Source organism: Podarcis bocagei (assembly GCF_964188305.1).
Source record: "Podarcis bocagei genome assembly, chromosome: 14".
Classification (NCBI taxonomy): Eukaryota; Metazoa; Chordata; class Lepidosauria; order Squamata; family Lacertidae; genus Podarcis; species Podarcis bocagei.
The window spans coordinates 34725265-34744594 of NC_138139.1; the positions used below are offsets into that span (position 1 = coordinate 34725265).

General features: G+C 43.0%; 1 protein-coding gene across 35 annotated transcripts in view; it reads right to left on the bottom strand.

Annotated features, from left to right (window-relative positions):
* RBFOX1 (RNA binding fox-1 homolog 1) overlaps positions 1-19330 on the bottom strand; it is a 1500640-nt gene that overhangs the window by 156713 nt on the left and 1324597 nt on the right. The gene's annotated exons all lie outside the window — the stretch shown is intronic.

A 19330-nucleotide genomic window follows, 5' to 3' on the forward strand; every position in this document is an offset into this window, starting at 1 on the left:
AAGGTGTGCCCACATTTCACTGGATCCCACGATTGCATAAGCATCCTTCCTTCTGTTCTGAACAGAGAAAAGGCACAAAGAGTGCATTAGCAGCTGATGAAGCCTGCTGGATCAGCTCAATCATCCATGCAGTCCAGCATACGGTTCTTACAGGTGACCCCATGGGAAGCCCACAAGCAAGCCAGGGACGCGGACTTATAAAAAATATTGGGGGGGCCCAGGAAAGCTCATGAATAATAAATAAGCTCATGAATATGCAGCCGATTGGCTGGCTGGGAGGTGTGGCCAGTCGGGATTCCCCTGTTCTCGTGGGATTTCCGGCAGTGCCTTGGCAGTGGCGGTGGTGCTGCGAAGCAGCGAGGCAGGAGCCCCCGCCCCCAGGGATTCCCTGTTCTCGCGGGATTTCCGGCCGGGGCTCTCCGATTAGGGCGCGCGGCTGGCTGGCTGGCTGGCGAAGGAGCAGGTGGGGAGGAGGCGGGGGACGGCGGCGGCGCTCTGCTGGAAGGGCGCCCGAGATTATTGGGGGGGGCTGAGCCCCCCCAAAAATTTTTTTGAGGGGGCTCGAGCCCCCTCAGGCCCCATGGAGTCGGCGCCTATGAAGCAAGCAGGACCTGAGCAGAAGAGTCCTCTCCTCTCCTGTGGTTTCCAGCCATGGGCATTTAAAAGCACAGAGTGTTCTTGTGCTCATGTACTGCTCACTGATTTCTCACTGGCATCTGGTTGGCCATTATGAGAACAGGATGCTGGACTAGATGGGACAGGCCAAGTCCCAATAATCATTTCAATGATCTGCATAATCATTTTGAGCCTGAGGACCAGCTTCCCTTACTGACCACCTTCTGGGGATTGCAACATGGTGGTGGGGAAGGTCAGATGCAAAAGTGGGCAGACCTTTTAGGTCTCCAAATTCCACAAAAGTGCTTTTATTACTTGGAAAGCAGATTCAAGATGTTATGGAAATATTAATCAATTAAAATGGAATGAAAGTCTGCTATATGTATCTATTGCTATATCTTAAAAATGCCATTAAGAAAACAAGAGAGATGGGGAATGATTGTCTAGGTGCAATTTGTTTTAAAGAGTTCTATGCTACCTTGAGCTCTAAAACAGATGTTATAGAGACCCCCACTGTTTCTCATTAACAATGACAGCCCTTTCACAAGCTTAGAATTAATATTCGTAGCATTCACTCTTAGTGCTAATTACAGCTAATATTTAATTAAGAGCAGTGAGCTTTGGTACAATTTCTTTACTGGTGGCTTCCAACTTATTTCACTCCAAAGGCAACATTAAGCAACACTCCCACCCCTTTGCAATAATAATAATAAAAATGTCATTCATTCCTGATCTTTCTGTATCTATGTCCAGATGGGCAGGACTTTGGTGCCCATGCTCAGCAGAGTGAGCAGCGGGACTCAAAATCCAGGAGGGCTGCCTTAGCACACTTTGAAGCAAAAATAATAGAATCATAGAATTGTAGAGTTGGAAGGGACCGCAAGGGCCATCTAGTCCAACCCCCTGCAATGCAGGAATCTTCTGCCCAATGTGTCGTTCGAACCCATGACTGAGTTGAAGAGTCTCACACTCTACCAACTAAGCTATTCCAAGAGACATAATGCACACTGCTGTCTAAGAGAAAGTTCCCAAGAATACCACTAAGTTCGGATTCTAAAGCAAACCAGTAGATTTCCTGGGGTGTGTGTATGTCTAAATAGGCATTACTTGATCGAATCTTGCAAGGTTTGTTCGTTTGTCCATTTAAAAAAAATATCCTCCCAGCAAAACCCTAACTACATTTCCTCAAAATTAGGGATGGAAGCATCTGTAAATTTTGGTTCTCTCATTTTCGCAATGTTAAATACAGCTCTCCACATTTCTGAAGCAATTTGCATTTAAAACAACAACTACCCAATCCAGATGAAAGAAATATTAGAATTTTAGTGTGGATTTTCCCAATAAACACATTTTCACATACAGTTTTGAATCATGCAGACTCAGAGAGAGAAATCCTGCTAACGCTGAGTGCAAACTGAGCAAAAAATTAAAAATGATTGAAAACTGTTCATCATTTGATAAGAATGATGTTTTGTTTTGTCATTTCTTTCCTCGGGCCTTGTACATACAGCAAAAATACATTCAATGATACATACAGAGGGAATGCTCTCTCAGGACTACACAGTCAATCAGAGCATGTGTTCCCTCAGCAAAGTTCATGCCACTCTGCCTGGCTGCTAACCAACACCTCCACCCAGCACCCTCTTAGCTAGTTGACATACACTTATAACAGAATTAAACCTTAAATTACAGACTGTGTATCCCTGCTAATATACTTCCAACTGCTTGGTCCCAGACATTGGTCAGAGGACCAACAGCTGCTGGAACACTGCAGAGGCTTATTTGACCCAGCTTCTGCCAAGCAAGTTGTGTTTCCTTGCAGTTTAGAGGCAAGAACAAAACTTGGCCTGGAAGTGTTGCTAGAAGCCAGGCCTTGTCACATGACTGTTTCATCTTCCAATTTGTAGACTCCTTGCTCTATTCTTTGGCCCAAGTTTGGTGGTGTAACACAACTGAAGCAGTAGGGAATCACTGCCTGCTATTCATTGGTTTGCAGATTCATGATCTGCTTTGGGTTTGAGATCTGACATGATACCAGCAGCGATCAGATAAAAGCTTCCAGAGGCACCCCTTCCACAGTTAGTTCATTGTAAAGTGTTTTGCTACTCAGGGACATATAATTCCACACTTTCATTGATGCTCAGTTACCTCTCACAAAATCGGGAGCATGAAATCAGGCAGCACATACACTGAGAGGCCTCAGCCTAAAGTCAATTGGAGGCCCTTTGAGGTCTGAGGAAACAGGTTGACTAAAAGGCCTTGACCTGTTTTCAGGAACACTTATCAACTGCAGCCTGAGAGAGCCAAACTTAGAAATCTCAACCTGAGGGGAAACTGGTCCCTTTAAAGGCCAGTCTGTGAAAAAGCAAAATAGCAAAGCTCAGTTTCTGCTCAGATATCCAACATTTAACGTCATGTGCTTAGGGTTGCCAAGTTATCAGTTTCAGACATGCACCTCAAGCCTATATTTAGGAAATAAAGTTTGATCTCAGAGCTATTGTCTAGCTCCAAATTGCTATCAGTGTAGAATTCGCTATTATGTAGTTTAGTCATTAGGTGGCACTTGGCTTAGTTGACTCTGGATGGAGTAAGGAGTTTTCTGTTGGGTGTTCTGCTGGTATCTATCTTCGCTCACAGTTAAGTGCTCCGCAGCCCCACTACCACGTTTATCCACACTTCCTCTCCTCTTTACATCCTCTCCTCTTTACAGGCATGGCCTGCAATTTAACTGTCTGAGCACTTTTTTTTTCTTTTTCTTTTTTTGCTCCAGAGCTTTCCCTGCGAAAACCCGAATTGATATTTGCTCTGATTCAACTTTAAAGAGCAGGTTTTTGAAGGGAAAGCTTGGGCAGGGGAAGAAGCTTGGATATGGAGTGTTAAAGCGCAGACCTCTGTCTGGAAAGAGCGGGACAAGAGGTAAGTGTGGATAAGCCTTCAGAAATGCCTGTTCCTGCAGAGTCTGGAATGTCATTGACTTCTAGGAACCAGACATATTTCTACATCAGGGTCTCCAAGTGGTACTTCCCAGGTGTTGCTGGGCTACAACTCTTATTGTCCTTGACCACTGGTCATGCCAGCAGGGGCTGATGGGAATTGTAATTCAAAACATCTGGAGGGTACCAGATTGGGGAAGGCTACCTTAGGATAGGGATGCGGATGGCGCTGTGGGTTAAACCACAGAGCCTAGGACTTGCCAATCAGAAGGTCGGCGGTTCGGATCCCCGCAACGGGGTGAGCTCCTGTTGCTCGGTCCCTGTTCCTGCCAACCTAGCAGTTCAAAAGCACATCAAAGTGCAAGTAGATAAATAGGTACCGCTCTGGCGGGAAGGTAAACAGTGTTTCTATGCGCTGCTCTGGTTCGCCAAAAGCTGCTTAGTCATGCTGGCCACATGACCCGGAAGCTGTATGCCGGCTCCCTCGGCCAATAAAGCGAGATGAGCGCCGCAACCCAAGTCGGCCACCACTGGACCTAATGGTCATGGGTCCCTTTACCTTTACCTTAGGATAAGGAAGCAAGAGCACCAAATAATTTTCACCTCCAGTGTCTCAGTATTTGTAAACCTGTGCATGGCATGGCTCAGCAACATAGTAGCTGGCAAGCTTGTTTGCATGTATATGTTTTAAGGAAGAGCCGAAAGTCATTGGCCTGTGCGTGGGCCTGAAATTTAATGAAATCCACATTTCAACTCCGAAAGGTGCTTTACATGCCAGAGTATAAAATGCAGCTTATTGCTTTCTGTTTATATGCTGAACTCTCTTAAGCAGAGAAAGAGAAAATAGAGTCTACATTATGTAGAGGCACAAGCTTTTCTAGAAACACTCCAGATTGTTAGGTTTTTTTAAAAAAACAACAAAACACCACTGTTTTAGATGTTCAGTACATAATATCTCACATCTTCCTGTTTAATTTTTTCCCTTCACAGCAGCATTTCATCTGTTGCATAAAGCTTTTATAATTAAGAAATTGCATGATAAGTGTCAAAACATAAGGAGTAACCCTGTTATGTGTTTGAACACAAATGAAAGCAGGAGAAATGTTACTTGTGCAATGTTCATCTTTTGTGTAAGCATACATTTGCAGAACGATACTGTATTTATTCATTCCTTTGGTGGAGGGGCAAAGGAAGAGAACACACACACACACACACACACACACACACACACACACACACACACACACACTTCTTTCCACCACTGCTCACATTTTAAAACTCTCTCTTGCTGTTTTATTCTTTGCTTTTATTTGATTTTGCCCCCCTTTTCTTTTCTTTCTTGTGTTCTGCCTCTTTGGCAGCAGATATTTCACATTCTCAGGGAAAGCTGTTTTCACACAGTAGTTAAATGAGGCAAACTGCATCATAGCCTCAGGGTATGGAAACAAAGGAGTGATATGCAAGAGAGAGAGAGAGAGAAAGTGGTGGGGAGACAGAGAGAGGACCCCACCACACACTGCTGCCACACACATATTAAAGTAGTCTGTTAACCTGTTGGTTGGAAGACTAGCTCTTTCAGACAGATCAATTCAACCAAGAGACATAACAGCACGTGTAATCTTACCTTCTTAATGATTAACTAGCCAAATATATATAATGAACACAGAATGTTGCAGGGGATTGTATATCATACCCTCTAACATTTTCCCAACAAAATAGGAGCATCCTATTCAACAACAACAACAACAACAATAATACTTTTTATACGCCACCTATCTGACTGGGTTTTCCCAGCCACTCTGGGCAGCTTTCAACATATATAAAAACACAATAAAACATTAAACATTTAAAAAAAACTTTCCCACACAGGGTTGCCTTCTGATGGACCGGGGTGGGGGTGGGGGTGGAGATCAGGTAACTCCATGCTCGCCAACATTTATCTGATGATAATAGGGACATCCTAAGGAAAAGCTGGACATTCTGGGATGAACTCAGAAAATGGGACTGCTTCTGTAAATCCAGCACTGTCCCTGGAAAATGGGGACACTCGTAGGGCCTGGTATATCTAAGGCAAATCAGAATCTTTTGCTTTCCTTGGAAAACCAAACAGTCACACACCACATTTTTTAAAGTGAGGGGGGAAACATACAAAATTGCCTGCTATATGTAAGAATGCAAGAAGAGCCTTGCTGGATGAGGCCCATGGCTCACCTAGTCCAGCATCCTGTTCTCATAGGGTCCAACCAGATGCCTCTGGGAAGCAACTGCAATTCTACCCACTTGTGGTTATTATTATTGTTATTATTTATTGAATTTGTATACCGCCCTATCCCCTCAGGTCCCAAGCAACTGGTATTCAGAGTATTACTGCCTCCAGCAGTGAGGTAATACATAGCTGTCATGGCTAGTAGCCATTGATAACATTATCATTCATGAATGCTTGCATGTCCTTTCCCCTTGCTGATGAGAGACAAAAAACGTAAGAAGAGTCGGGAAGATCAGACCAAAGGCCCAGCATTATCTCCACACAGTAGCTAACCAGATGCCTCTGGGAAGCCCGCAAGCAGGACCTGAGCACAACAGCACTCTCCCCTCCTGCAGTTCCTGATATTCAGAAGCATTTCTGCCTGTGATAGCAGATGGCTGAGGGAATGGATCTTTTTCAAAATTCCTATCTGAAATGACCTGATCTTGAAGTAATGGGTGGCTCAGAACTCAGCTATCCAGTGAATTTTGCACTTCTCCTAACACTGTGACATGGTTCACAGCAGTTGAAATGTCTCCAAATACATATTGGAATTTGTATCTTGAAAGAAAATGTTTAAGTCAGGTGTCACCCTGTGGTCCCCAGTAGAGCATCAATAGGCTACCTCAGAGTTCCCACTCCGATGTCTCTGTAGCTCTGATACAGAGATATCCCGGCTGCAGCAGTAACTTCATTGGGTCTAATATAAATTATTCTGAAGCACAAGGTGGTGGCAGGGGTGTTTTATACACAAAAAAAGAACTTGATTATCATCTAAATCTGTGAAATCCCAGCTCTGCCATGGGAGAGTCCAGATGCGTGCCCTGAATATTCCCCTGGTGAGCACCCATAGAGCTTAGAACCACAGAATTATGCACTTGGGAAACACAAAATATGACATGCACAACATGTCTGCACTACCAAATTAAACCAGCTTTGAACATGTCTACAGCAGGGAGATGTGGCTCTAATCTTAACAAAAGGGGGCCAAAGGCACCTAATTGCTTCACAACTGATTGCCCAAATGCTTTGCCAGTTGTGTTGCATTTATTTGCTTTGCTTTTTACTGTATTTTTTCATAATTGCATTCCATATGTTTTACACACCCCATAACTATAACCATGGAAGAATGGGTTAAAAGAAAATCTAACTAATACCTACTCTACGTACAGACTGGAAGAAAAGTGGGACCACAGATCAGGTAAGGGAAAACTCTGGGTACATTAGTGCTCATACAGTAGCTTTTGAAACTTTTCATGTTGGTAAAACACATTTTAGACATACCTCATTTTGAGACACAGTAATTCGGTTTTACCAGCAAACCAGTAGTGGAAATGATGCACACATGGGGGGAAAGTGCACACACCCTAAATTAAAGGCACTTTTTCTCTTTTTTAATAAATTAAATTTCTTATACCTTTGGTTGCCTGTTTTTGCCTGCCAAGGGAAATACTTCAGAAGTGATTCTCAGATGCAGTTTCTCTACATATCGCTAGTTAAGCTAGCTAACACTCCACTATTTAAAGGACCTTTAAAGGACTCTAGAGGTTGGCCCCAAAATGATTAAAGTTCTAATTAAATCACATATCTGCGAGGAAAGCTAAAAAGATACAAAGAGCCCTAAAGAATTCATATTTACTATCTATCTATCTATCATGAGCTGTCATCAGACACAGGAATCCAGAGGCAGCAAAGAAACACAGCTGGTGAATTTTTATTTACAGGTGACCCATATTTCCCAGAAAGAACAAAAACAAAAAGAAATATAGACACAATTCTGTCACCAGATCTACATTGCAACCTAACCCCATTGGCAAGCTGAAAACAGAATAAGAGAACTGAAGGAGACCTCAAAGGTCATTTATTCAATCTGGGGCACGTGCGCAGCTGTGGGAAAAGTATATGCCTTGCAATGCAGAAGGTTGAAGGTTTAAACCCCAGCATCTCCATAGAGGCCCAAGAGAGCCACCATAATAACCTCCAATATCCACCTCACTAAGTTGAACCAGTAGGACACCATGGTCAATGCTATCAAAGGCTACTGAAAGATCAAGTAACAGAGTTGCACAGCCCCTTTCCCTTTCACGATAAAGGTCATATATCACGGTGACCAAGGCTGATTTAGTTCCAAAACTGGTTCTGATCCCAGATAGTAGCAGATCTAGATAATCAGTCTCATCCAGGAACACCTGCAGTTGCTCTACAACCAACATCCTCTCTAATCTGTTTGCATGCCTCACAGCCTACAGACCACGTATGAAGGCCAAGAGAGAAGACTACGTATTAGTTTCAACCAGCCTGTAAGTGTAAGGCAAAGGGTCAAGGATGAACATGTGTGCATAATGAAACCAGCCATATATACATCCCCAGTTAGGTGGGCATTTTCCCCTCTCTTTTTTGGGACTAATTACAATACTATACATTTAAGAATATGCCCTGACTGAAAGTAAGCCATTAAACCTATCCTAGCATTATTGCCTTTGCTTTTCAGCAAAGGAGCTAATAACAGGGGAAAGGAGATTACAGAGCAGAGAGCTGAACTCTGGCTTGTTTGGATTTCCCAGCCATTGACAGGTATACCGAAAACAGAGTTTGGCTTTGCTGGGAGAGAAAAGAATGGAGATAGCATTATCTGGCTACAGATATTTGTCTCAAACAGCAGTTATAATTCCACTTTATTTGCTCAGCTGGAAGTCCAGTTGACCTACATTTGACATCTTTTAAACACGGTTGGTTTAACATGCTACCCCCAACTACAGACACAAAGAGCTTGTATTTTCTGGCTATACATTTTGCAAGTAACATATACTTTTGAGGGACAAGGCACTTCCTTCAGCTCACAATGAGTCTTTTCCTTCCTGTCTGCATCACTAAATGTGAATGTGTATGATCGACCTATTTAACATCTGCAATTTCATCATTTCATTGCTCCCTGATGTTGCCCCCTTTTCTATTTTGGAACCATGTAAATCTATAAAGTATTATTTATGGAGGATAGCATCTTTTGTGTGAGTCCTTTTTATCAGGGCTGGCCTGCCCATAAGGTAGACTGAAGCAGCTGCTTTGGGTGGCAGAATCCCATAGGGCAATGAACCTGCAGGCATCCTGCCCACCGCTGCTGTCGCTGTGCAGCTGCAGAGGCTTCTGGCAAGATCTCGCAGAACTCTCATGAGATCTCGCCGGAAGCCACTGCAGCTGTGTGACCCTGGTAAGTCAGGCTTCATGGGGTAGGTAGGATTGGGGAGCACCATCCCGTTTTGCCTCAAACATTGAAATGGGCTGGACCGCCCCTGCTCCTTATCAAAACTTGGTAGTATCAAAGGTGAATTTAAGCGGAAAAGGTCATAGCTGAAAAGGGGAGCATCAGCTGTAGATGCAGAAGGTCCCAGGATCAATTCCTGTTATTTCCAGGTAGGGCAGAGAGAGATTTCCAGCCTATAATCCTGGAGAGCCACTGCCCATCAGGACAAGTCAACCCTTTGATTCTGGGTAACTTTTTTCTACTGATTCAATACTGACTGTCAATTATGAGTCGACATAAATGGTAGTCCACAGAAAGCCACAAAATTGGGGCATTCTGAGGACAGGGCCAACTTGGGATCCTGAAACAGCTATACTACCATCACTTGAAAGCATTACACCAGATCTGGGCGCAGTTTCGATGCCAGATATAGGCTAGCATTGCACAAAGAAGGGCTTTGCCTCCTCTCGCCCTGTACCCTGATCACCAAAACTAGCAGAGCTGCACATGTGGTAGTGACTGGCCAGGTTTAGGATTGCTCTGCACATCAAGTTGTGCCACAATTATGCTGATTTCTGCAACAAGGAAATGGCACCTCTCTTCCTTCCCTTCTAGGTGTAGCTTTTAGAAATGAAGAAGTAATAATTACCTGGGCACATCCCCCCCCACCTAGCCATGAGGTCGTGTGTTTCCCTCATGCGTTAAAAAGGCAATCAATAGAATAGATTTGTTGAAGGATATATTGCATATCCAAATTGTTTAATATAGACATTGGATTATTAAATAAAAGTGAAGGCTTCATAAACCCTTCCTTCCGGCAGCGGGGTGAGCAGGTATTCAGAATACCCTTTTTTAAAATGCTAATATGATTAAATTTAACTTGACACGAGTGATGTACCATAAAATGCAATTGTAATATTTAAAATAAGACCATTTCCTCCCCGAATGAATACCTACCAGCAATCAATTTCTACATAGTGTGGCAATAACTAATCAAAATTCCTGTTCCCAGCCAGAAACATCTTGCATACAAAAGCAGAGCTTCACCATTCAACTTTTTGCATGTTCAGCAAATGCACAGCAAATTAGAATGTGTTGAGAAATGTTCCAGTTCAAGAACCGCTCCTAACCTGGAGGTTGGGAGATTTCAGAGGATCGTGGGAGGGGCAGGGTGACATGGATAGGGATGTGAAGATATTTGGTCAGGAGCAGGAAGGCTAACAAAGAAATGGGATGGGGAAAATCAAACCCTGCCTGCTCCAAAGGGTTTGGACTACAACTTGCATCATTCCTGAGCATCGGCTGTGAACAGGCTCGGGCAGCAATAGGAGACGCTACATCCCTGTCCCTGGTGGCAGAGTATCCAAGTGAAAGGGCTCCAGGAATTACAGTATCAAAGAAATGGCCTTCTATGCTGGTGGCTCAAATTTTGCTGAAAGTGATTGACATCAACTGGGTTTCCCTGGGGAAATTCCAGCCCTTCATCACACCATCACTCCCCCTGCCACCCCGAAATGAAGAATGAACATAATGTTATTAAACACTGGGGTGTGTCTTTAGTCTTTCATTTGGTTTGGGGTTTTATGCTGGTTTTAATCTTTGCACTATTGTGTAAGCCGTTTTTGTAAGCAATCTTGCTCCCCTACCCATTTCTTACTGAAATTATTTTAAAAGTACTGAAGTATTTAAAACCTATAATATCATTGGTTGTTGTAATATTATTATTATTATTATTATTATTATTATTATTATTATTAGCATTTATTAGCCACTTTTGTCATGAAAAGTGACCCAAAGCAACTTGTCCATTCACGTTAATAATTTTAATAGGTATGTCCAACGTTCCATGCAACCTAATAAGTATTAAACCTATTAGTGGGGTGGGGGTTCTCACAAAATATAAAGAGCCAATTGTCCTCTTTCTACACCCCCTATCCTGTAATTTGAATCCTGTGCTTAAGAACATAGAGTCCCCCCTCCAAGGGCTAAGGGCCTCTTTCAAAGCAAAGGCAGCTCTTTCCCCAACCTCCACCCTATTACCATGTTAACCTACATTAACAACGAGATCCCATCTGGTGATACACAGCACCACTGCCTGGGGATATTAACGCAAGGTGCAAATTAAGATGTGAAGGAGAATTAGCCAACCACCCACAGTCACAGAGTAATGTGGAGTGAGGTATCAGCAGTGCTTTTTTTTTAAGGGGATACTCAAGGGTCCGCAGTACTGGCACCTCTCTTTTTGCTGTTATTAAAAAGTGTGACATTAACTGTAACAACTTCATGGTGAGTACCAACACCTATTTTTCGGGGGGGGGGGGGAGCACTGGGTATCATGTATCAGTCCAGGCTTGGGTCTTCCTCACCCCAGTTCCTCTTTTCCTTTCCTTTTCTCTTTTTCTTTCTTGCCTAACACCAGCCTGGCTTTAATTAAGCAGCACTTTCCGTGTGCTGGGAATGTGACACGTCAAAGGCCAGCTTCCCACCATTGCGATGCCAGGGCTAATTATGAAGGAGCAGGAAGAAATATTTGCTAACAATGAAGGGATTTCCCGGGCAGAAAAGCTCCTCTCCACTATAATGAAGAATGAGAAAATTTCTACCTTTCCATTCTGACTGGTTCTGAATCTTCATACAACAGCATGCACAATCACATAAAGTTTACTCCTCCCTCTCTCACTTTCTTGCACTGTTTTATCAATTTTTGCATGTGCACAGACACAGATGCATATCACATCCTTGGAAAGCTGAACAGCATCATCAGTATATAGCGATGAGGAAGGTTTTGCACAGGAGAATTTGAAGGATTGAAATTCAACAATACAGAGATCTAGAGCTAGACTAATTAGGACTTGATTTTGGGGAGAGGAATGGTGAACAATTCAAGCCCTGACTGTACTTTCCTGCTGGTAGATATTTCAGTGTGAGAGCAGCCTCTCCCTTCCCCATCTAAGTTAGCCATTTGGTTACAGAGCAAACATCCAAAGAGGAATAATAAATGCTTACTTAGAGTTGGTTTTGCTACTTTTTACTTGGTCAGATCATTGTTTTATTAAGCTCAGAACTATCCACAATGACTGGCAACAGCTATTCAAGATTTCAGGCTGTATCTCTCCCAGCCCTACTGGGATGCTGGGGATGGAGTTTGGGGCCTTTTGTGTAAGAACACAAGAACACAACATAACATAAGAACACAAGAAGGGCCTGTTGGATTAGGCCAATGGCTCATCCAGGCCAACATCCTGTTCTCACAGATCCAGCTAGGTTAATAAGACAGGACTTGCCCTTGGTTATTTTATCTTTAACAAAAATTCCACTAGTTTTCTCAGGACAGATATTAAGCTAACTGGCCTGTAATTCCAGGATCTCACTGGGATCTCACTCAATCTCTCTCTCTCTCTCTCTTAAAAAATGTTACATTGGCTACTTTCCAGACCTCAAGTACGGAGAATGATCTGGTGGACAAGGTACATATTTCTGTTAGAAGATCAGCAATTTCACATTTGAGTTTTTTGAGAACTCTCAGGTGGAAACCATCAATACCCAGTGACTTGTCAGGTTTTATTTTGTCTATTAGGCCTAGAACTTCATCTCTTATCACCACAATCTGCCTCAGTTACATGCAAAGCATGTGCTCTACTACTGAGCCAAAGTTCTTCCCACCAATTTAAGCCATATCAGTTCCCTTTGGGGATTTGCCTGCATTCTTTTTATGTATTTCTATCCTGTTTGTATCAAATCTGATTGCTCGGCAACTGTAATAAATCCATGTGCTCACTCATGAGGAAAACACAAGCAGAATCTCAATGTGATCGTGTTGCAGTGTTTTATCAATGCATACAAGTGTGTTAACAATGTGGGGGGAAGACAAAGGCACAGAGGAACCAAGTACTGCCCAGTACTCTAGAAAATTTGAATTCTATTTTTCACTTTAAAGATCAATGGTGAATTTCTTGTGCATTGTTTCCATTTCAGAACCAAGACGCACCAGATAATTCTAAAACCCAGGGAGAAGTTCAGATGAGGAGAATTTTGGAAGCATTCTTAGCTGTAAAATAGACTGGTCTTCCTGGAAAGTTAGACAACAAAAGGTGAAGGAAACATCTTTCATTTATCTACAGCACTTGTGTTCATATGCACAAAAGAATGTCTCTGAGTTACTGCTGAACTAGAGCATTTTGTTGCCTGAGGCAGAAAATTCAAATAGCTCTGTCTAGTAGGGATTGGAGTGGGGAGAGAGAAATTCCTCTGCAGTTTTTATTTTATTTTATTTTAAAAAATTCCACCCAATTTTCAATTTAATGTGAACCTACCCAATTCACAGTTCCCGAAATAATGCACAAACTGAAACAAAGCCATCCTTTGAAAAAGTGCATAGGCATTGGTATATTAGGGGAAAATGTTCCTAAATAAATGTATATATCAGTGAACACAGTATGCATAAAGTCATAATATATTAGGGGGGTGCATTGCAAAGATGTGTGTATTAGACAACGCATACAAAAATGTGTATATTAGGAGAAAGAAAGAAAATGCTGACGATTTCCCTTGAGGTATTTCTTAAAGAATGAACAAAAAGGCCTGCAAACTGCTTGTTAACAGCTAGTATGTGAAACCCAGCCTCCTTCCTGCCCATCTTCCTTGCCCGATTTACTTATTTATCCAAGAAGCTCAAGGGCGACTTATGCTGGAGGCTAGTGATCTTATTTTAACCTCCCAACAACCCTCTGGTAAACTAAGCTGAGTGATAGTGACCAGTCCAAGGTTGCCCAGCCAGATGGGATGATCCAAGGTTTGAGGATCCAGGAGGTCTGCAAAAATGCAAGTCTGACATTCTTAGCATCATATATACCGGCCTAAATCTCTAACCCAATTTAGCACTCTACTCTTTGGAACTATTCTTCTTGGAGAGTAAACAAGCACAAACTTAGTATCTTCTTGGTGCATGCTTAAGACATAGGTGCTCAAATAGGCTTTTCCTGATCAATAATGTTGCCTGAACACACATCCATGAGTTTGGATTATGTTCTCCAGTATAATAATAATAATAATAATAATAATAATAATAATAATAATAATAATTTATTTGTACCCCGCCCATCTGGCTGGGTTTCCCCAGCCACTCTGGGCGGCTTCCATAGAAACAAAAAAACACTAAAATATCACACATTAAAAACTTCCCTGAACAGGGCTGCCTTAAGATGTCTTCTGAATGTCAGGTAGTTGTTTATCATTTTGACATCTGATGGGAGGGCGTTCCACAGGGCTCTCTGCCTGGTTCCCTGTAGCTTTGCTTCTCGCAATGAGGGAATACTTATGTATTTCCGTTGTGTTTTAAACTTTTACGTTGTATGCTGTTTTAAATGTTTTAAAATATAAAACAGTCTATAAATAAGCTTTTACAAAATGTAAGACATAATCTTCATAGGAACATAGGAAGCTGCCATATACTGAACCAGACCCATTGGGTCCATCTAGCTTGGTATCGTCTACACTGACAGAGATTCTCCAGGCATTCAAACCAAGGGACATGCCAAGCTGTATCTGGAACTGTTGGGGACTGAACGTGGAACTTTCTGCATGCAAAGCAGATGCTCTACCACTGAGCTATGGGTGGGCTGAAGAAGCAGGGAGGTTGGTGCAGTGTGAACACACCCACAGAGCCCATCTTGCACTCCTGCCAGAGTGTTTGCAATGTACCAACCTTCCTGCCATCTTAACCCTCCCCCTTATCCCCCCAGTGACAATAATCCACCAGATGAATAGGCAATGCAGCAGCTCAGCTCCACCTGGTGAGCCGCTTCTGTATGCAGATTTGGTTTTGTTGGGCATTTGAAATAAAAGGAAGTGTTCATTCCCCCCCCATCCCCACCATAAAGTGGTGTTGTATGTTAATAAAATAATGCATACAGTGGTACCTCTGGATGTGAACGGGATCAGTTTCGGAGCCCCGTTCGGATCCTGAAGTGAACGCAACCCACGTCTGCGTGTGCGTGGGTCACAATTTGCTGCTTCTGCGCATGCGCGTGACGTCATTTTGAGTGTCTGTACATGTGCGAGTGGCACAACCCGGAAGTAATGTGTTCCGTTACTTCCGGGTCGCCGCGGAGCACAACCCAAAAATGCTCAACCTGAAGCTGCTTCAACCTGAGGCATGACTGTACTGAGTCCAAAGGAAAACTTCAGAACTACACAACAAAATCAAATCATGTGCTATCTCAGGGGGGGGGGAAATGCCTCTCTGACTGTTTGCTAAGCAATACTTTCACCCCACCTACTTGAGGTGAGGTAAAACAATGAGAACAGAACAAAATTAACCCCTTAAATTAGAAACTGAATGATCCCTGCTGTTGTACTTCCAACATTGTCTGCCGACAGACTTGAGGTGTGAGCAATGGATACATTGTGAACCTATAGATAAGATGAAGGGCTTTGATATGGATCCCTTCTGTCCTATAAAAACACGAATGCTTGCATCCAGAATTATCTGTCCTGTTTTCTTTCTTTCTTTACAGTAGATGCTTAAGCAATGTAAAAACAAAAACAAAAACCCAAAGCTTTTCAAAATCAATAGCCATGGGTTGTACTCAGACGTGGTAGTAGGTCAAATTCCACTGCAGAATAACAAAGTTTTTCTTAAGGGGCAAAAAGTGAGGAGGGGGCTGCATGGAGAATGATCACAACATGTAGGTGTGTGTGCTTTCATTTTTGTACAGAATGGCACGTAGGCAGGATTTGGACAAGCACTTGGTGAAGAGCAGTTTAAAAATAGATACGTAGGAAGTCTGTTACACCTCCAGAGAGATCTGCAGTATATTTCTCTACAGGAAAATTATCCACTTTTCTATATTCCTAAAATAAACTTTTTAAATGCATTATCTCTCCCCCCCCTCCCTCTATTCGTGTGGAGGTTAAAGGAAACCCCCAAACAGAATCATCAACTAGCCTATGTCTGTATGATCCAGTTATATAGGGTGGACCTGCTCTATCATCCGACACTGGGTTGCTAGGTCCACAAGGGAGGACCTTCTCTATAGTGCCCCATGCTATGGAACCCCTTGCTCCAGAAGAGCCAACTGGCCTTCTTCTTGATCACAGTGAGTCATCAGGGAACACCCTTTTATTCTGGTAAGGCATGCTATGCTCTTCAGCCATGGCCCTTTTTTATTGCTTTTTTTACTGCTTTTTTATTGGCTATCTGAAGGACTGTAGTTTGGTGGTAGATCACATGCTTGACTCCAGGGCCCAATGTGAAAAGGGAGCGCTTTAGCCACTGTATGCTCCTAAACTAAGCATTGAGGAACACCTAAAACATACGGTGCTTCAGTTTCAAGAGAATGGTGTGCAAGGTCTTTTACGCACAATGGAACTTTGCAGAAAACACAACTGAAGTTACTCTGAGAGAGGATGCTGGAGCACTCCAAATCATTTTCCAACTATGTACACAGAACATAGCTGAAAGGCAACACAAAGAGATCTGCACTGACTGTTGCAATGCAATCTCCTCCTCCTCCTCCTCCTCCTCCTCCTCCTTCTATAATTATAAGGTAAGGTTGTGTAATCTTATAAAGGGATGTGGCTGTGACTATCATGAAGAGATCCTGCACTTCTTGCTACTGTAGTCTGGGTGACCAATACTGAACTGAATGGACCAATAATATTACTTGGAATAAGGCAGCTTCCTCTGTTCCTATCTAAGCCATATATAGCCCCAGCAGCCATGGAAGATGATAAAATTCTGTCCTCGCTCCCTTCCATACCACCATTACTTATAAAGATCATGTTCCTATTTGGCCTCCATGGTGGTCATGCATTCAGAATTGCAGGGAGGAGGTGGGTGCCCAGTTGCGCAGGCCTCCGCTTGATAGCTATGTCCAACAAATACATTTTTCTTCCAGTCAGGGATCTGACACTACAAATTTTAGGCTGCCGGATTTTGATCTACGCCAAGGATTTGCTTGTGACTTTTCCGTCAGCAGACATATGGAACAGAGGTTGTTAAAGTTCGACAGTGACATGCCATCAGATTAATAACAGACTCTCTTTTCGATGTGACTTGGGTGCCATTAGTATTTGAACGGTAGAGTGAACTGTTTTGCTAACACTGCCATGAAAGGAGAAAGAGAAAAGATTAAGGATATTTCCTTGAGTGTGACATCTACCCAAGATTTGCTAATAGTAATTTAATGACTCCTGAGCTAAGACTGACACCTCTTCTCTCCCCACACACCTCACACACAGACCAATTCTGGCTTAAGTAAATGAGAGACTGTGAAATATTCAGTGGGTGAAGCTCTCTCTAGCATGCAGCCACAAGAGAGATGCATTGTCACATGGGAACTGCACCAAAGGCAATCATACCCCCAACATACATGGATCAAAAGTAAAGTGGGGCAAGCCAGCGCAGTACCTTTCAGATGCTGCCTGTGTTGGATGGGAGTTGGAGGCCAACATCCTCTGGAGGACACCATGTTGGCTAAAGAATTATGGCTACTGTGTCACAGACGAAGGCAAGCCAAAGTCCTCAAAATTAATTCCACCTTCTGTAACAAAGTTGTGTATTGTTGAAGGCCACAATCCAAGTAACAGGAACTATTTCCATTGCTAGGGTCAACTGGCCATGGCTTAAATATGGAATTTGGTCATACAGATTGAAATGATGACTATCAACTTGGATGGCTTTAAAAGAGGATTGTGCATGTTCATGGAGGAAAGAACTCTCTATGGCTACTAGCAGTGTGCATCTGGATACCAGAGAGGAGGCGGCTGCTATGCTCAGGTCCTACTTGTGAATTTCCCAAAATCATGTGTTTGGTCAAACGATGCTGGAGTAGATGGGGATTTGGTCTAATCTAGTAGGTGTCTTGTTAGGGTTTTTTTGAACATGCTCCAGCTGTTTCTTCCAACTGTGCCTTGACACTGTGCTTCAGCTGAAATTTTCACTGGTATCTCAAGTCCCAATGCAACTTTTCCCATTGCATGCAGAGTTCCTTTACCTGCTTTGGACTACCAGTCCTAGTGAGGAGCAAATGAAGGGTCATAGCACAGAGACAGAGCATGTGTTTTGCATGTGCAATGCCCCACTTTCAATTCCCAACATCTTCCAGTAGAGATGTGGATGTCTCCTGGAGAGCTGTTCTGCCAGTCAATGTAAACAATACTGTGGTAGATGGTTTGAGGATCTGACAATGCTGAGCTAAAAAGATAAAAGCTCTGAAATTGTATAAGGCAGCTTGCCATGGTTCTCTTTAATTCAGAACCATGAGGATTGAGAGCACTCTGAAAAACCACTGCTAGTCATTGCAGAGCTAGATGGTCCCATGGTCTGGCTTGGTATAAGACAGCTTCCACAACTGTTCGTGTTGCCCAGGACAATGAATTTTGACAGTCACAGCTTGGCCTTTAAAATCAGGAGCAGACCTTGGTGCCTCTTTTGCCTAGTGTAGATAAAGGTGCAGAGAACAGGAGAGAGACAGACACAGTGGCTGGCTTGTCTTTAAATGCCCATAAGTTTTTAATGGGGCAGGGAAGTCACCAGTGCTCATAAGTTTAGACTGGATGACTCTAAGCCCCATCAGTCAACACATAAGCACACCTACGGTTAACTTTGGGGGGGGGACAAAAAACACACGTTCTGGAGAGAGGTGGACAGCTAGGAAGAGTTGGATCATACACTTACATTTGTGTAATGACAGGCCTGCCTCTGGAAAGTCCAAAAGCCAAAAGGTGAGTCACCAATGTCACACATCTGCCCACAAATGCTCCCACGGGTGATTCCTAGTTCTCAGCAGATGCCTCTTCCCTTTCAAACAGACAACTGAACGCAAATTAAATTAATTAAAGGTGAAGCAAACGCAGACGCCACTCGGGAGGGAAAGGTAAGCACAGATGGTCCACAGAGTTGCAAAAGGCATTGTGGAACTGGGGGCAGAATCCACTAAACTGCCCAATGAACCTGAAATTAATGCAAGAGGGAAGACTCAAAGGAGAAAGAATGGTGCTTCTCAAGAGCCATTTTGCAAAATCTCAGGATGATAATGGCAACACAATAGGTGGGCAGATTAGTCTGTTTTCTGATCTGTGGCAGTTTTGCCTATGCTCATTCATAAGCCCATTCAATTCTATTTCATTTCTACATTACTCGTGTGGACTTCTTTTTTAATAAATAAATCTGTATCTAAGTCCTAAATCAGCCTACGTTTACATAAGGGACAATTTCTTAAATATTCTGCACAGGTGCACTGTACTCCGGTGCAGCTTTCTCAAATGATATCAAATACCCCATAGGATTGTTGG